Genomic DNA, 17,824 nt, shown 5'->3' with positions numbered 1-17,824 from the left:
GCAATGACACATGTTGGTGCACTGAGTGAGTGTGGGCATGAGGCAGAGCAGAGGGAATTGAGTCAGTAGGAGAAATGTCATTGCTCAGATTCCATTGATTGATGGATCCCTAGTCAAGATACATTGTGGAAAAAGTTTGTTCTCCACCCTTTTTGTTGGACAGGGCTGCATAAATGAAACCCATTGCATTGACTTGGGCCTTCCACTGACACTAAAAACAATGCTTGCATTGGAAAACATCCCTTTGTTAAGTGTATGACCCCAAAAAGACTGCTGCTATGCAGAGCATATACTCCTCCATCTTTTCCCTCGCAGTTTGTGACAGCTTATGTTGGAACTTCTTGTACTTCACCGCACATAACGCAGAGGTATTTGAGCGATTGTATTACAAGCACTATACAAATAGAGCATGCTGTGCTGAGTGCTAACAAAAGGAGAAGTCAAATCAAGTATTCAAATAAACCAAATAACTTCTTGCCGGTCTGTGAAATTCATTGAGGAAAGATGTTGGAGCCGCTAAGCCCCCAAGCCATATGGTACGGTGTGCCATGTTCATGGAAATGAAATACATCAAATATTAATCAAGTCACTGTTACCATCATTTGCATGTACTGTACAGTACCACTCAAGCGTGTTTATGTGGGTGAGTGTTTAATTGAATGTTAATAAAGGCATAACATTACTACATTTGTTTTCTGATCCATACCCTAGCTGTGAAGGCCTTTGCCCTCCTCCATCTCACACCCTCAATGGTTGCCTTTGACTCAATCTACCTCCATAATGACCCAGATTGGTTGTAAACCCTCTCTTAGATTAAACAGCAGTGAAGTGTGGAGTGACTAATAAATGGACTGGACTAATAAATCAATCTGCGCTATTACCATTACTTGACACGTAAGCACCTTCATGGCGACAACATACAAACTACTTGCATTCATTGTGTGTCTGTGGATGACATTGCATTCACTAATAGATGACTTATTGTTTTACTGATCAACGGTTAGGTTTCAAATAACAAAGACCTAATCAAACAAACACAGGATCATCTTCAATCCTGCCTCTACTAAAGCACAAGCACTTAACTGATGAACATGCAGTGGAATTACACTATTACCAACATATTCAAATAATAATTGACATATTTTCATGAAAGACTTTATTTTGATGAATTTATTCATATTATTTCATCCTTCCACAAGATATAGTCCCGACACAAATCTAGGTTTGCTACCCAAGCCGGCTGGTTGTTCGTTCTATCGCTTCGCTTGCCAGAGACGCGAGCCAGTAGTTCGTTCTTTTTGCTCTGTATCTATGGACGCGACCCAGTCGTTTGTTATAAATGTTCCATTGACAAACTGGCTGGCAACGTTCATATCTTTTGCTTGCTAGCTAGCCAACTATGGCTAACTTACAGTCACGTCAAAAAGTGCAGCCAGAATAACAGCATAGTAGCTGCATTTGCATTTGTTTAAGCTGTTTTCAAGTGACATTTATTTGGATACATCCATAACAGTGAGCTAATGAGTTGCAATTTTGCCTGGAATAGAAAATGTGTTCACTCGTCAGGAGCTAGCCAACAACACAGCTAACACAATCACTTCAATCACCTCCATTCTCAGTCAATGTGCACACTAGTCTGTACATTAATCATAACCCTCTGTAGTGCCTATCAGCTTCAGCAAGAAACTCCTAGCTAGGCCTCTATTACAGTCACGACATTTTCAATGTGTTCTTTTTAAACTGTGTAGGATAGCGTTGGGTGATTGCAGAGATGGATCTGCACAGGTAATGCTTGTTTACTTATGGGAGAATCAAGTGTGTCAAAGTGGGTGTATCAAATCAAATCCAGTTCTATTTGTCACATGCACCTATTACAAATGGTGTGGACTTTACTGTGAAATGTTTGCTCACAAGCCCTTCCCGATGATGCAGAGTTTAAAAATAAAAGAGTAACACAAGAGGAATACAATTAAATACACAAGAATGTATGCAGGGAGGACACGTACCAGATCAATGCGCAGAGGTATGAGATATTTGAGGTAGATATGTACTGTACATGAAGGCAGGGTAAAGTGATTAGGCATCAGTATAGATAATAATAAGAGTAAAATAAGGAACAGAGTAGCAGCAGCAAAGGATCAGTGTAAAAAAGTGTGTCTGTGAGTGTGCGTTTGTGTTTGTGTTGTGTCGGTATATGCGTCCATTTGGGACGTACGGTTTTAACAGTGCGTTTATCTAAGATTGTCCTTTCTGTCTATTCTTGTAATCAGCCTAAATGACATTGAAAAAGCCTAATCAGATCAGACCAGACAAATCCTCTATGACAGGGTAGGTTTGGGAAATAAATAGCTAACAGACATCACAGAACATGGAGTCTGAGGAGTCAGGTCAGTTCCTTTTTTAAAACACACAAAATCATCAGTGATAACGTGACCTTTGCAGCGTAAGAGATAGAGTGAGTGTTAGTCAATCAGAGAGAGAACAGGTGGTGTGCAGCAGGCCAGTACCAGGCAGAGGAAGGAGCAGACCGCAGGCTTCTCATGTATGTCACGTCTGTTCCAGGATGTCTTATGACGCTGCTGCCACTCTCTAGTATCTTCGGAGGTCTCAGCCAGGGCATTAGCTAAACAAATCAGACCAAATGCCTTTTTTTCCCTGGACACAAAAGGCATAATGATGATGTGATGATTGCACCAGGGCTGCGTGGAAAACACATTTATGCCATGTTGAGAGAGCATCGCCAGCACAGCTTGCGGGTGATCTCTTCAAATAGACAATAATTGATCTGTATGTGAATCATCTGGCCTGTCAAGTCACGTTAAAAAGTGTTTTCTATAAGCAGTAATCAAACTTCTCACTACCACAGTAAAACAACAATTATCTCAAATATATTAAGTGAAATTGGAGTCTTGCCCTGATATATGGTTGTTGATTCATATGGCATCATAGGAGTCAACAGCCATGCATCAGGGCAAGTTGGTGACCAACACAGAAGTATCATACACACATTACCTTTTCACCTCTAAATAGATTAGGAAACAAACATCTTTAAGTATCTTACTATGGTTTCATAGGAATATATAGTGAAGTCTGATTTGCATAAATTCCTCTTTAAACGCAGGAGAGAGATCATTAAGAGGCATCACCGAACATAGGAGACTGTTTACTTTGATGTAGAGGTAATTTAATTGCTAATATAATTGCCGCTGTGTGGCGTTAGTTAATTGGCACAGGACCATTTGGGTGAGCTAAGCCCTAGAGGGATGTAGGAAACATCAACTGTAAAAACCATAGAAATTATTAACAGCAGTAAACAGAATTGGAAACAGCACCATTACACAGTTTCGCTACTAACCCAACATATTGGAGAATCTAAGGTCTATATAATTCCTCTTCAGCGTCTCATCCCGTCAGCGGGATCAAAATCCAGCGAAAAATCATATCGCCATTAGCATAACAAAATGTAATAATTTGAAGAAAAAAAAAATTATAATAAATTTTTTTTGTTTTATAGATACACCTCTCCTGAATCGACCCACGTCGTCCGATTTCAAAAAGGTTTTACAGGAAAAGCAAATCATTAGATTATGTTAGAGGAGTCCATCGTAAAAAGCAGCAACATAGCCATTTTCCGACCAACACATGCATCACAAATAACCAAAAAACAGTTAAATGCAGCACTAACCTTTTACAAACTTCATCAGATGACACACCTAGGACATCATGTTACACAATGCATGCATTCTTTTGTTCAATAAAGTTCATATTTATATATGAAAACAGCATTTTACATCGGCGTCTGACATTGACTAACTATTTTCCCGTCAAAAGCATCCGATGAAACAGTGCTACAATTTACTGAATTACTATTCGAAAACATGTTTAAAATGTAATATTGTCATTCTAAGATTTATAGATGAATATCTCTTGAAGGCACCTGTCATACCAGATTTAAAAATAACTTTACTAGGTAATCACACTTAGCGATAAAAGGGGATGCGATACTCAGAAAATGAGCTAGTAAATACAGCTCGGCGCCATCTTGGAACAATCGCATATCACATCTAATGTTGTATAATATTGTCAATAATCCCTTACCTTTAGTTGTCTTCATCAGAAAGCACTTCCAGGAATCCCAGGTCCACAACAGATGTATTTTCGGTCGAAAAAGTTAATCCTTTATGTTCCATTAGCTTGTTGTTGTTAGCGCGTTCTGAAGGCTGCACCAAAAGTTCCGACGTGCACGGGGCTACTCTGTCAACAAAATGCATTTTTTTCTTATTTAGGTTCGTTCAAACATGTCAAACGTTGTATAACATAAATCTTCAGGGCCTGTTTCAACAAGAGAGCCAATAAGACTCGAGGGGGACGATTTCAATGTGTTTCAAAACGTTTCCAAAGGTGGGGGTAGACAGGGCCGCCGGCGTCATAATGGTGATGGCCCTCCCGCTGTGACCAATTTCCAACGCATCTCATTCACTGAGTTTCGACAGTAGAAGGCTCAAAACACTTTGTAAAGACTGGCGACATCTTGTGGAAGCAATAGGAAGTGCTCAATAAACGATATCTCACGGTGTTAATAATAGGCGACGACGTGAAGTTGAGTCCACAATTCAGAATTCCACTTCCTGGTTCAATCGGTCTCGGGGTTTTGACTGCCATATGAGTTCTGTTATACTCACAGACACCATTCAAACAGTTTTAGAAACTTTAGGGTGTTTTCTATCCACAGGTATTAATTATATGCATATCCTAGCTTCTGCTGAACACTGCTACGCAGAGTCTGCATCTAATCCCTCTAATCTACCAGAAGTCATGAAGTAAGGAGACAAGGAAAGAAAAGGAGACAAGGAGAGGAGACAAGGTTGGAACTCCCAGCAATGGGACTTAGTCGGAGATCATCAGAAGGTTTCCTGAAGTCCTGCTGAATTCATTTTCTGCCTCATCTTGCTTTGTAGCTGTCTGATTTGACAGACCGCTTGGAAAATTGTCCACTAACACAAATAATATAATTCTAATTAAACTCTTTATGACAAAACATAAGGCCTTAATTTGAGGCCTAGCTTAACCTGTAACATCTGCTTCCAACTCACACCCTCAAACACGTAGATCCCCTGAATGCAGCTCACTTTCCAGCTCACACTCTCAAACACCTAGATCCCCTGAACGCAGCTCACTCTCCAGATCCCAATCACCTGAATTCTAGTCACCTGTTCACACACCTGTATGTCATTATCACACATTATTTAGTTCAGTTCTTTGCACCCCATCACTGTGAGGTATTTTTTTATTTTGTGACACGTCTTTCAGAGTGCTGGGTTTCCCGTGATTTACTCCTCCTGTGTATTTTGCCTGCCTCACTAATGATGCCTTTTGCCTATTCCCTGCCTGTTCTTTAGCCTATTGGATTTCCTGTTATCTACCTATTGCCTGATCTCCCGGACTACGTTACTAGCCTTTTCCCTGCCTGTACTGTTGCCCTTTTGGACCCCCTGTGTATGACCTTCTGCCTGCCCCTGGACCCAGCTACCTGCCTCCTCCTGTGGTCCTTTGCAATAAACACCTGCTGCGCCCTGCGCTTGAAACCGGCTCTCTGTCTCGCCTCATGTTCATTACATTACCCACCTTCAGTGGCCTGAAACTCATGGTTTAAAGGCCACAACAGGCCTGCAAGTTGGGTTGCAAAATTCTGGTAACTTTATCCAAAATTCCCCGATTTCCAGGAATCTTCCAACCGGGATTTCTGGAAAACTTGGAAAACCCTACCTGCAAGTCACATTATGCTGGCTTGCAAGGTTATGTTGAATTTCTTTTGTTGATGTGACATTTAGTTTTGAGTCAGTACCACAAACATAACTAATAATGACTTTTCATTGATTTTGAGTTCAACTTATGAGTTGAGTAAAGTATTTGAGTAAAAAAATGCAATGGGGTGTAACTACTGTGCCGAGTCGGTTCCTTCCAGTGACAGTAGGAGCTTCCTGGAGGGTCACAGAGTTAAGCTCCAATATTTATTGGTCATATTGTAAGCATGGTTGACTAAGCTAAGGACAATGGACCCTGGCATGACCCCAGCGGACCTCTGGTTACTATAAACTCCATGTTATGTATGTCTGTTATTCAGAAAACTGTGGGGATTGGAGGGCATTTGCCAAACGAAAAACATACATTTTCCATAACTATTTCACAGACAGTCAACTCTAAATGTATTGTCAAATGCCCTTGTTCTGCAAATTGTACACCTTTTGAGATTGGTAATCATATATAGATGTACAGTGCCTTCAAAAAGTATTCAGACCCCTTGACTTTTTCCACATTTTGTTACGTTACAGCCTTATACTAAAATTGATTAAATATTTTTTTAAATCCTCAGCAATCTACACACAATACCCCATAATGACAAAGTGAAAACAGGTATTTAATTTTTTTTTTTTATGTAATAAAAATCAAATAAAAAATACCTTATTTACATAAGTATTCAGACCCTTTGCCATGAGACTTGAAATTGAGCTCAGATGCCTCCTGTTTCCATTGATCATCCTTGAGATGTTTTTACAACTGGATTAGAGTCCACCTGTGGTAAATTCAATTGATTGGACATGATTTGGAAAGGCACACACCTGTCTTTATAAGGTCCCACAGTTGACAGTTCATGTCAGAGCAAAAACCAAGCCATGTGATCTAAGGAATTGTCCGTAGAGCTTTGAGACAGGATTTGTGTCAAGGCACAGATCTGGGGAAGGGTACCAAAATATTTCTACAGCATTGAAGGCCCGCAAGAAAACAGTGGCCTCCATCATTCATAAATGGAAGAAGTTCGGAACCACCAAGACTCTTCCTAGAGCTGGCCTCCCGGGCCAAACTGAGCAATCGGGGGAGAAGGGCCTTGGTCAGGGAGGTGAACAAGAACCCGATGGTCATTCTGACAGAGCTCTAGTGTTCCTCTGTGGAGATGGGAGAATCTTCCAGAAGTACAACCATCTACGCCGCACTCAACCAATCAGGCCTTTATGGTAGAGTGGCAAGATGGAAGCCACTCCTCAGTAAAAGGCACATGACAGCCCCCTTGAAGTTTGCCAAAAGGCACCTAAAGACACTCAGACCATTAGAAACAAGATTCTCTGGTCTGATGAAACCAAGATTGAACTCTTTGACCTGAATGCCAAGCGTCACGCATGGAGGAAATCTGGCACCATCCCTACGGTGAAGCATGGTGGTGGCAGCATCATGCTTATGGGATGTTTTTCAGCTGCAGGGACTGGGTTACTAGTCAGGATCGAGGGAAAGATGAACGGAGCAAAGTACAGAGAGATCCTTGATGAAAACCTGCTACAGAGCGCTCAGGACCGCAGACTGGGGCGAAGGTTCACCTTCCAACAGGACAACGACCCTAAACACACAGCCAAGACAACTCAGGAGTGGCTTCGTGACAAGTCTTTGAATGTCCTTGAGTGGACCAGCCAGAGCCCGGACTTGAACCCGATCGAACACCCCCCGGAGAGACTTGAAAATAGCTGTGCAGCAACGCTCCCCATCCAACCTGACAGAGCATGAGAGGATCTGCAGAGAAGAATTGGAGAAACTCCCCAAATACAAGCCATACCCAAGAAGACTCTATGCTGTAATCGCTGCCAAAGGTGCTTCAACAAAGTACTGAGTAAAGGGTCTAAATACTTATGTAAAAGTGATATTTCAAAAAACTTTTATATAAATTGTCATTATGGGGTATTGTGTGTAGATTGATTAGGGGGAAAAAACACTTTGATCAATTTTAGAATAAGGCTGTAACATAACAAAATGGGGAAAAAGAAGGGGTCTGAATACTTTCCAAAGGCACTGTATGTGTATATACAGGGAGGTTTGCCATCAGCCATACGGTTATGAAAATCTATACCTTAGGTTAGCTAATGGTTTTCTCCCATTGACAATCACACAAAACACATAATTTACATTTCTGAGTTATAGCACTTGATACATTCAAAAATATATTCACCTCTCCCCACTCTTACATACTGTAAATGTATCCAATTAGCATAATCAAAGTTCTGGTAATAGTCAAGCTTCTCAAAGACCGCGGCTCTTAAACCGTTTTTGTCTTGTGATATACAGTCTACAATGCCTACAATCTTTTGAATATTCTTGTGACCTGTCAAATAAATTAGCTTTAACTCAGTTTTACTTCTATATACTACTTATAGTATAATAGTATATGCCATTTAGCAGATGCTTTTATCCAAAGCGACTTATGCAAGCATACATTTTTACGTATGGGTGGTCCTGGGAATTGAATGCAATAACCCTGCTCTATCACATGACACAAGGGGACCAGCCACCAGTGTCTCGTGACCCATAGTTGGGAGGAAGACACACTGACTGCCCTAAAGGTCCTCATTTCCATTTCTGCCACGGAGCTGCAATTCTGGGATCAATTTTGTGTCAAGTTAGAGTGAAGCAACCAATGGATGAGGGAGGATTAAAGGGATTGGGATATCTTATCCCTTTTAAACAAAGCCAGGTGAATTCCTTTAACAGTTTTACCACCGGAGCCCTTACAGAGATTAACACTACAACACAGAATGAAAATATTCACAATGAAAAATAAGAAAGACATACAGTACTTGCATTTGTGGGCTTGTTTTACCACTTGAGGGTGTGTGTGTGTGTGTGTGTGTGTGTGTGTGTGTGTGTGTGTGTGTGTGTGTGTGTGTGTGTGTGTGTGTGTGTGTGTGTGTGTGTGTGTGTTTAGTTGTGTCTTAGGAATTTGTCTCTGTCTCTGTTCTTAATTGAAATGTTTCTCACTGGCTTCTAGTCTCTGTACCCAGGAGAGCTCTCTTCCTTTTAATGTAATATCTGATTTGCCCATTTCAAAGACATAGCAGGAAATCCTGACCACAAAGTGATATATTCTCCCATGAAGCTGTTTGGCTTTATAAAGTGAAAGAAATATTCCTCACATCTGTTTTTTGTAAGTTGTTGTGATGTACAGTGTGACATCAAAGATGAATTCGATTTGAGAACCCCCACCGTGTAGTGTGGACATCTATAGCATTCACACCACTGATGTAATCACGCCTCCATGCAAATCCCAAATACATCAATTGATTCAGTATGTGGATATGAAGAACAAAAAAGGCATGATAGCATAACATCTTTCCCTCAAAGCTTTAGCTTGAATAGTAGAATACTTAACATTTCCTCTATAACAGGCCATACTAATAAATAATGAGTGGTAAACCTTGGTTTGAGCACATATCATTGGGCCTACACCCTCAACTGGTGTTTTTGTCAGCATCCATGTTACATGCGTGCAACACCATAGTTAACACATTCAGAACTAGTCGGACCATTGTCTCTAAGCTGTTAAGAATGACTAGAATACCAGGCAGCAGCATCATAATGTGTTGCAATGCAAAGTCTATCCCGCCCCTCCCAATGGGATGTCCAATGAGATGAGTGATGTTTCAAGCAGAATGAACTGAAGGTCTCTCTCTCTCTCTCTCTCTCTCATACCCAAAATGTATAGTTCAAATCAGGATGTCTCAGTGATGTGATGTAGCGCTTTCAACTCTACTGTCAAAACATGCAAAGCAATTGAATCCCCTGCTTTCTCATCGGCAGTCCCCTTAATTGTAGTGAGTTTGTTTGACATACCAGTGCATTCCTCACTACTTAAGTGGGTTTTTTTGTTACAGTAGATTAGCTGTCAAAATAATTTCCATCTTGTCAAACACATCTAACACCATCAAACACCCTCCAATTAAACTAACAAATTAAAAACATGTTTTCTATAATGAGAAGGATGATCCAATTTCAAGTCTGTGCATTTCAAAGTTTATTTAAGTAAGTATGGCGACTTCAGACAGAGTTGGATGGTTAATTAGCTTCACTTTTCTTTTTGCATAACAGGCTCTGAAAACAGAGGGTTATGAAATGAACAATATGTCTTAAAGGATCTTAATTGCCTCGTCAATGTGTGTTTAAAGATAGGTGCAAGAGCAGTCACACTTGAAAGAGGCCTATAATGAAGTTTATGGCTCATGTAGATAATAAGTGCGCTGACAAGTTCTGCCTAATTGCTACTCCCTGTGGCCCTGAATAGGAAAACTCTCTGTCTGGCTGTCGAGCGCTACAATATGTATTGAAACCCACATAACCTTGTCAATCTCCAAAAGTCATTCAGGGATTTCAAATACTTGAAAATAAGCTGGATGGGCTGTTGTTAGGAATAATTTTGCTTTTCAAAACGTGACCTGTTTAAGCATTTAGTGGCAGATTTCTGGGTCAGCACTATACCTTATAAAACAATATAAACCCAGTCCAATTATCTGTGCGCACAGACACAAAATGTTTTTTTTTTAATAATTCAATACAGTAGTATGAGATCTATATGTAAAACATTTACATTTCACATTTTAGTAGTTTAATCACTTAGCTGATGCTCTTATCTAGAGCAACTTACAGTAAATGTATTACTCTTAAGATAGCTAGGTAAGACAACCACATATCACAGTCAAATATACAGGATACAAACATTCCTTTCTAGCTAAACAATGGATTGGCCTGTATAGCGTTTAGCAACAAAAAAAAAACATGTTTTCATACACATCTAAAATCTACGAATTAAAGATCTGAGAACAGTAATATTTAACATACACATGAAGGTACCCTAAAGCAATCATTTCTGATGAGAAAACACAAATATAACGTTATAAAAATAAACTCTCAATCTATTTATACTTATTTACTTCAATATTAACTTATACAACTAGGATAGCCACCTTGTAAACTCAAACCATTGAATGAATGGAGCATTAAAATAGTTCCTATATGATATATCCCTGTTGTTCCTATTCTCCTCTGTGTCTTCCCTCCTCTGTGTCCTCCCTCCTCTGTGTCCTCCCTCCTCTGTGTCCTCCCTCCTCTGTGTCCTCCCTCTTCTGTGTCCTCCCTCCTATGACTAGTGGTGAGGTAGTGAGATAAAACCTACTGTAACGAAGCCTAGAGTAAATACCTCTCAGTCCATTAAGCCCCAGCAGATTGATTCAGGCCCTCTAAATAATGTATGTCTTGAAAAAGACAAATACTTGATCAATATGAAATGGTCAACCCATTGTTACCTTTGCACTGTTCCTATTGATGAAAAACAGATCTTTCCTCCTACGTCTTCCCAGTTAAAGAACTATGTTCTCTGAGAATTAATCATTCATGCAATGGGGCGATGAGCCAGAGGAGGAGCAGAAAGGATAGGAAGAAATCCACATGAGAGATACAGTATATTTGTAGTCGATATACGACACAGGCCAGGTCTCCTGTTGTACTGATCTCTCACACAAATGTATATATTTCTCATCATCTATCTCCATCTTCTCCCATGACTCTTCATGTCTGCCCTCAGACTGTGATGCAGTAGCCTAATAGTCAAATTCCCTCATGTAGTGGCTCAAATCAGTCCAATTTTTTTTTAAATGCTCTATTTGTTTCAGTGGGCCCACATATGGTCAGCCGCTTTGTCATTCGCTGCCTGGTGGACGTGGGCATGAGGGTGATTTTAGCTAGCCGCGGATGGAGCTGGTATGGCTGCTGACCACAGATGGCTGAGGCTTAATGTTGGCTCATAAAGACACGGCTGACCTTTTCAAGGTGACTCTCTCTTTGCTATAGATGTGAGGATAAGGAGGAAAGTAAAGCAAACACCACTAGAGAGAGATGCCCTCTCCTCTTCGGATATAATGATTTTGTACATACCTCCCAGTATCTACTGCATGGTGATGGCTCTGTCAACATCATAGAGATATAACACTAGTTCATTCTGTGGTCAGCATGAACTGTAGTTACACACAAAAAAAAATGATGGCTCATCAAGGTTTCTTTGGGAAGGGAGATGGTTCTATGTGGAACCATTGAGCTCTTCAATGGTTCTTTACAGTTCACAAAAGAGTTCTTTGCTTTTTTTTTGTGACGATTCAAATTTAGGGGAGGTGGCTCGTTTGAACATTTGGGGGCGTGGTTTGCACACAGCTCATTTTGTGCAACTGTGAGTGAGAGTGTCTTTCCAGTTTATCTAATGTTTTGTGTTATGACATTACATATTATATATGGCTATGGCTAATGATTGTGTTTCGTGAAAGACTGGCCTTGCGGTAATTTTTCACTGATGCAATAATCAACAATATCAAATGGCTGACCGGAATGAAAACCCCTCTATGGTTCTTCGAAAGTATATATAAAGAACATTTCAGATGTGAAGGTTCTATAAAGAACCATAAAAAGGGTTCTCTATAGCCCCCCAAAACGTTGCAACCATAGCAGAACCCTGTTTTGGTGCTATATAGAATATTTTTTTAAGGTTATTTATAGAACCTTAGGAAAGGGTTCTTTATAGATGGGTTAGCTGACACAGTCACGAAAACGATGTGCACGCTTCAATGGGGCAGAAGTCTGTGAGTTGTTGTGATTCTGGATGGCCAATAAACTGCCATGTGGGAAAATGTAAGTGACTCGTTTCAGCTAGTTTCATCTTGTTCTTGATACCATGTCTTGTTTTCAGGTGTTTTGACTGATTTCATGTCAATTCCAATATGGCAAAAGAAATTGCTAGCTAGGTAACCAACATCTGTAATTATGTATTTGAGAGACAACAAGTACTCATTGTGCAAATGTATTTATGTTTTCAATAAACATTGGAGATGAAATATAGTTTAGATGTGGTCAACAATCTAAGCCCACCCCATCTGTTTTGCCCCATAGTTGCGCACACATATGTTTTCTTGCTAAACAACCAACCCATCTATAGCACCATACAGGTTCCATTTAGATCCTTGTGAGCATGGTTCTTTATTTAGCAGAGAGTTTGTCTCCCAGGCATAAAAGGAGCATTTAGTTGTAAGAAGAACAAACAATTGTTGTTTGAGGCACAGTGGCCACAAACTAGCCACAGCATCTAAACACACCACTTCAAAGCAGTGAGTGTTTTACTTAAAAGCTTTAGCATTACCCAGGTTCAGTAATGTACCGATCTTTGTCTGTTTTTTAACTACAGAAGTGGCGGAAGTTTCAAGACACAACCTCACTCCAATATGTTCACCTGTAGAAAATAAGGCAGTCTTAATTAAGGGCAGCTGTGTCAATTGCGTATCCCAGGGTATGGCAGTACCATTTTAAATAGGCTAAAATCATTCCAATCCCCATTAAAGGGCAATACAGTTTAGCGGGATTAAAGGGCTAGGATGATGCAGACACCTGGGAGAGGCAATGGTGTAAAGTACTTAAGGTAAAATACTTTAAAGTACATCTTAAGTAGTTTTCTGGGGTATCTGTACTTTACTTTACTAGTGATATTTTTTTACAACTTTTACTTTTATTCCACTAAATTCCTAAAGTAAATAATGTACTTTTTACTCCAAAAGTACTTGTTACATTTCGAATGCTTAGCAGGACAGAAAATGTTTCCAATTCACACGCTTATCAAGAAAACATCCCTGGTCATCCTTACTGCCTCTGATCTGGCAGACTCATTAAACACAGATGCTTCATTTGTAAATTATGTCTGAGTGTTGGAGTGTGTCCCTGGCTATCTGTAAAATAATAAAACAATAAAATTGTGCTGTCTGTTAATCTAAGGAATGTGAAATGATTTACTTTTGATACTTAAGTATATTAAAAAACAAGAAAATCGTGCTGTCTGGTTTGCTTAAATCCAAGGAATGTGAAATTATTTACTTTTGATATTTAAGAATATTTTAGCAATTACATTTACTTTTACACTTAACTACATTCTATGTATCTTTACTTTTACTCAAGTATGACAATTGGGTACTTTTTCCACCACTGGGGAGTGGAAGGTAAGGCTGTTTGTATGGCTGGCTGGCTCCACCCTAACAATGTATAAAATTAAGTGTCGAAAGGGAGTAGGCACACCACTGGCTTGACCCTGACTTGCAGCTGTAGTGTCGCCGGCAGGGAGAAGGACGGGTGAGGGGTGGGTAGGCTGTGTAGGAAAACGACAGGAGCACGGCTGCCACTTGACAAAGCAACCTATTGCGGGTGCCCTACTCTGGAGGGACTCTGGAGGGACGCCGGCCTCCCGAGTGCTGACTGGGTGTGTTTATAGAATGTTAAGTCCCCTATTGACTCAGGTGAATGAAGCTACAGCAACAAGTTGATGATGGCTGGAGTCAAATTTGCTTGTTTTTGCTGTTCTCCAAATTGCATTTTCGAGTTTAAAAAATTGTGTACAAATGATGTAACTTTGCCATACTCTAGGTTTAGCTGAAATGATGTCCATGTCCTGTGTGGGTTCCTTTGTCTACACTTAAGTACCTGAAACTATCTGGCAGAACAATAAACCCGGAAAGTGAAGAGGCAAGAGTGTATCTTATCTTTTGAGCAGGAGAGGACCCAACTGAGTTGAGCAATCAATCACCCTCTCCCGTTCTTCTACTTTGTGTTGATGTTTCTGGAGTTTTAATTAAGTTAATTCCCCATCAAACAGAAGCGAGATTATGACCATATGCCAAGGATGAACCAGAGCCTGTGTGGATACAGTAGATGGCCTTTCAGAAAACTAATTATTACAACTTTCTTTTGTTAAATACATGTAAAAATAAAAGAAGCTTGGGTTGGTTGAGTTCATTTGAATATCCCAGGAGAAGTGCTGTGGTGCGATCACTCACAGATGAGTTGAGATAAAAACACTTTACAAATACTTTCAAGAAGACACCATCAAGTGTAATGTCACCCTGACCCCTAGATATATATACAGTTGAAGTCGGAAGTTTACATACACCTTAGCCAAATACATTTAAACTCAGTTTTCCAAAATTACTGACATTTAATCCAAGTAAAAATTCACTGTCTTAGGTCAGTTAGGATCACCACTTTATTTTAAGAAGGTGAAATGTCAGAATAATAGTAGAGAGAATTATTTATTTCAGCTTTTATTTCTTTCATCACATTCCCACTGGGTCAGAAGTTTACATACACTCAATTAGTATTTGGTAGCATTGCCTTTAAATTGTTTAACTTGGGTCAAACATTTCGGGTAGCCTTCTACAATCTTCCCACAATAAGTTGGGTGAATTTTGGCCCATTCCTCCTGACAGAGCTGGTGTAACTGAGTCAGGTTTCTAGGTCTCCTTGCTCGCACACACTTTTTCAGTTCTGCCCACAAATTTTCTATGGGATTGAGGTCAGGGCGTTGTGATGGCCACTCCAATGCCTTGACTTTGTTGTCCTTAAGCCATTTTGCCACAACTTTGGAAGTATGCTTGGGGTCATTGTCCATTTGGAAGACCCATTTGCGACCAAGCTTTAACTTCCTGACTGATGTCTTGAGATGGTCCTTCAATATATCCACAAAATGTTCCTACCTCATGATGCCATCTATTTTGTGAAGTGCACCAGTCCCTCCTGCAGCAAAGCACCCCCACAACATGATGCTGCCACCCCAGTGCTTCACAGTTGGGATGGTGTTCTTCTGCTTGCAAGCCTCTCCCTTGTTTCTCCAAACATAACGATGGTCATTATGTCCAAACAGTTCTATTTTTGTTTCATCAGACCAGAGGACATTTCTCCAAAAAGTACGATCTTTGTCCCCATGTGCAGTTGCAAACCGTAGTCTGGCTTTTTTTATGGCGGTTTTGGAGCAGTGGCTTCTTTCTTGTTTTTCCATTCGAATGTGGTTGTGCTTTTAGATGGATGAAAGCATAGTGATAACACATTGTAAATTCAACTAACTTTTGGCATTTTTTTTTTCAGTCTGTGAATATGGTTGTAATCTCATTGATCAACATCTCAACCAAATATTACCCAATTATCCACTTTAAAATGATGTAGTGTGCCCGGTGGGATATGTCATCATATGTATCCTCCATACCATTTGGGCATCAGGAAGGGATGGCCATAACAATACTAAAGATTAAGAAATGCTCATATCTCAGTGTTCCTGTTCCTCCTTTAATAGCATTAGCTCTTCCGGCATACAGAATCATTATGTTTTGTGAAAGCACTGCTGGCACCATGAATAATTTCTTTGTCTAGGAGACAGAACACGTCTCCTTTCTGAGCGGTATGATGGCTGTGTGGTCCCATGGTGTTTATAGTTATGTATTATTATTTGTACAGATGAACGTGGTACCTTCAGGCATTTGTAAATTGCTCCCAAGTATGAACCTGACTTGTGGAGGTCTATAATTTTTTTTTCTGAGGTCTTGGCTGATTTCTTTTGATTTTCCCATGATGTCAAGCAAAGAGGCACTGAGTTTGAAGGTAGGCTTTGAAATACATCCACAGGTACACCTCCAATTGACTCAAATGATGTCAATTCGCCTATCAGAAGCTTCTAAAGCTATGACATCATTTTCTGGAATTTTCCCAGCTGTTTAAGGGCACAGTCAACTTAGTGTATGTAAACTTCTGACCCACTGGAATTGTGATACAGTGAATTATAAGTGAAATAATCTGTCTGTAAACAATTGTTGGAAAAATTACTTGTGTCATGCACAAAGTAGATGTCCTAACCGACTTGCCAAAACTATAGTTTGTTAACAAGAAATGTGTGGAGTGGTTGAAAAACGAGTTTTAATGACTCCAACCTGAGTGTATGTAAACTTCCGACTTCAATTGTATATACACAGTATGTGTATGTATATATATATATATATATATATATATATATATATATATATATATATATATATATATATATATTATACAGTATGTATGTATACTGTAGCTAAATATTCCTGAGGGGACTTGAAAATGAAGGGCAGTGTTTTGGTCTCATGAGATGCTGTATCAGCAAATAATAAGTGAGAGATGGAAAATGCATGATGCAATAAATGTGTATTGACACCTCTGGCAGAATTCATCATTTCTATTCCTTCTTGATATTTTTTTATTTTTGCAAACTCAGCCTCATGGTAAGCAATGTTTACATCTCTGATACCAGGGTATGGGTTTCAAATTAGACTTATTTATAAGTCACAGTGAACTGCAGCAAAAATAAACTACTTTAATACTAATATTTTGGAAGAGCTGCAATGGCATTGATAATCAACATCATCAAATATCATGACTAAATTAACTATTTTGTACACATACAGTACTGGGATAAATGGTAAAACTATGATATCAAGAAACAGCATAAACATTTACTTTAACATCTATGGTCTATATATCTTCCTCTTCATGATTTCTCCCACAATTCCATGAAAGCCTCTCCTATTCCCTGTAGTGTAAATACATCTCTAAACTGTACAGTGGAGGCTCCTCAGGGGAGGAAGGGGAGGACCATCCTCAGTGAATTTCATAAAAATAAAAATAGTGAAACATAAAAAAAGTTTTCCTCTTTAGATAAAACTATAATGAATATATTAATGTCACCAGCGACATCTATTGCAGGATAAATCAATGTTAAAATGTTCATAGCTGGTCATATATGGGATGTTACGTTTTACTTTATGGGTTGGTTATGTAGGCTTCTTGTAACCCATCGCTTTCTACTAAATATAATAATACGATTCAATTATATCTTTACATTAAAAACCAAAGTCTATCAGAATTTCAGTCATTCCAATAAATATTATACCCTTTGATCTTCAAGAATAGGACTTGGAAATATGGAAGTATAGATTAGCCAAATTGTTTTACCTGAGCATAAGCCCAAAACTAAGGATTTATTAGCCAGCCCTACTCTGTTGTTGATGAATTTGTGGTCATGGAGGACTGATTGGGCTCATTGATTCGAGTTGAAAAATAAATGCTGTGCTCATGGAATGGCATGCACTGAGCGCTACTGAAAAGTGATATTTACATGTGAAAAATG

General features: G+C 39.5%; 1 protein-coding gene across 2 annotated transcripts in view; it reads right to left on the bottom strand.

The window, feature by feature from the left end:
• The window catches only part of LOC106585080 (polypeptide N-acetylgalactosaminyltransferase 9), a 91,816-nt gene that overhangs the window by 22,467 nt on the left and 51,525 nt on the right, over positions 1-17,824 (bottom strand). The window lies entirely within an intron of this gene.

Source organism: Salmo salar, chromosome ssa24 (genome assembly GCF_905237065.1).
Source record: "Salmo salar chromosome ssa24, Ssal_v3.1, whole genome shotgun sequence".
NCBI classification, from domain to species: Eukaryota; Metazoa; Chordata; class Actinopteri; order Salmoniformes; family Salmonidae; genus Salmo; species Salmo salar.
Note: the sequence above shows the minus strand (reverse complement) of the source record. Positions and strands in the feature narration are given on the sequence as shown.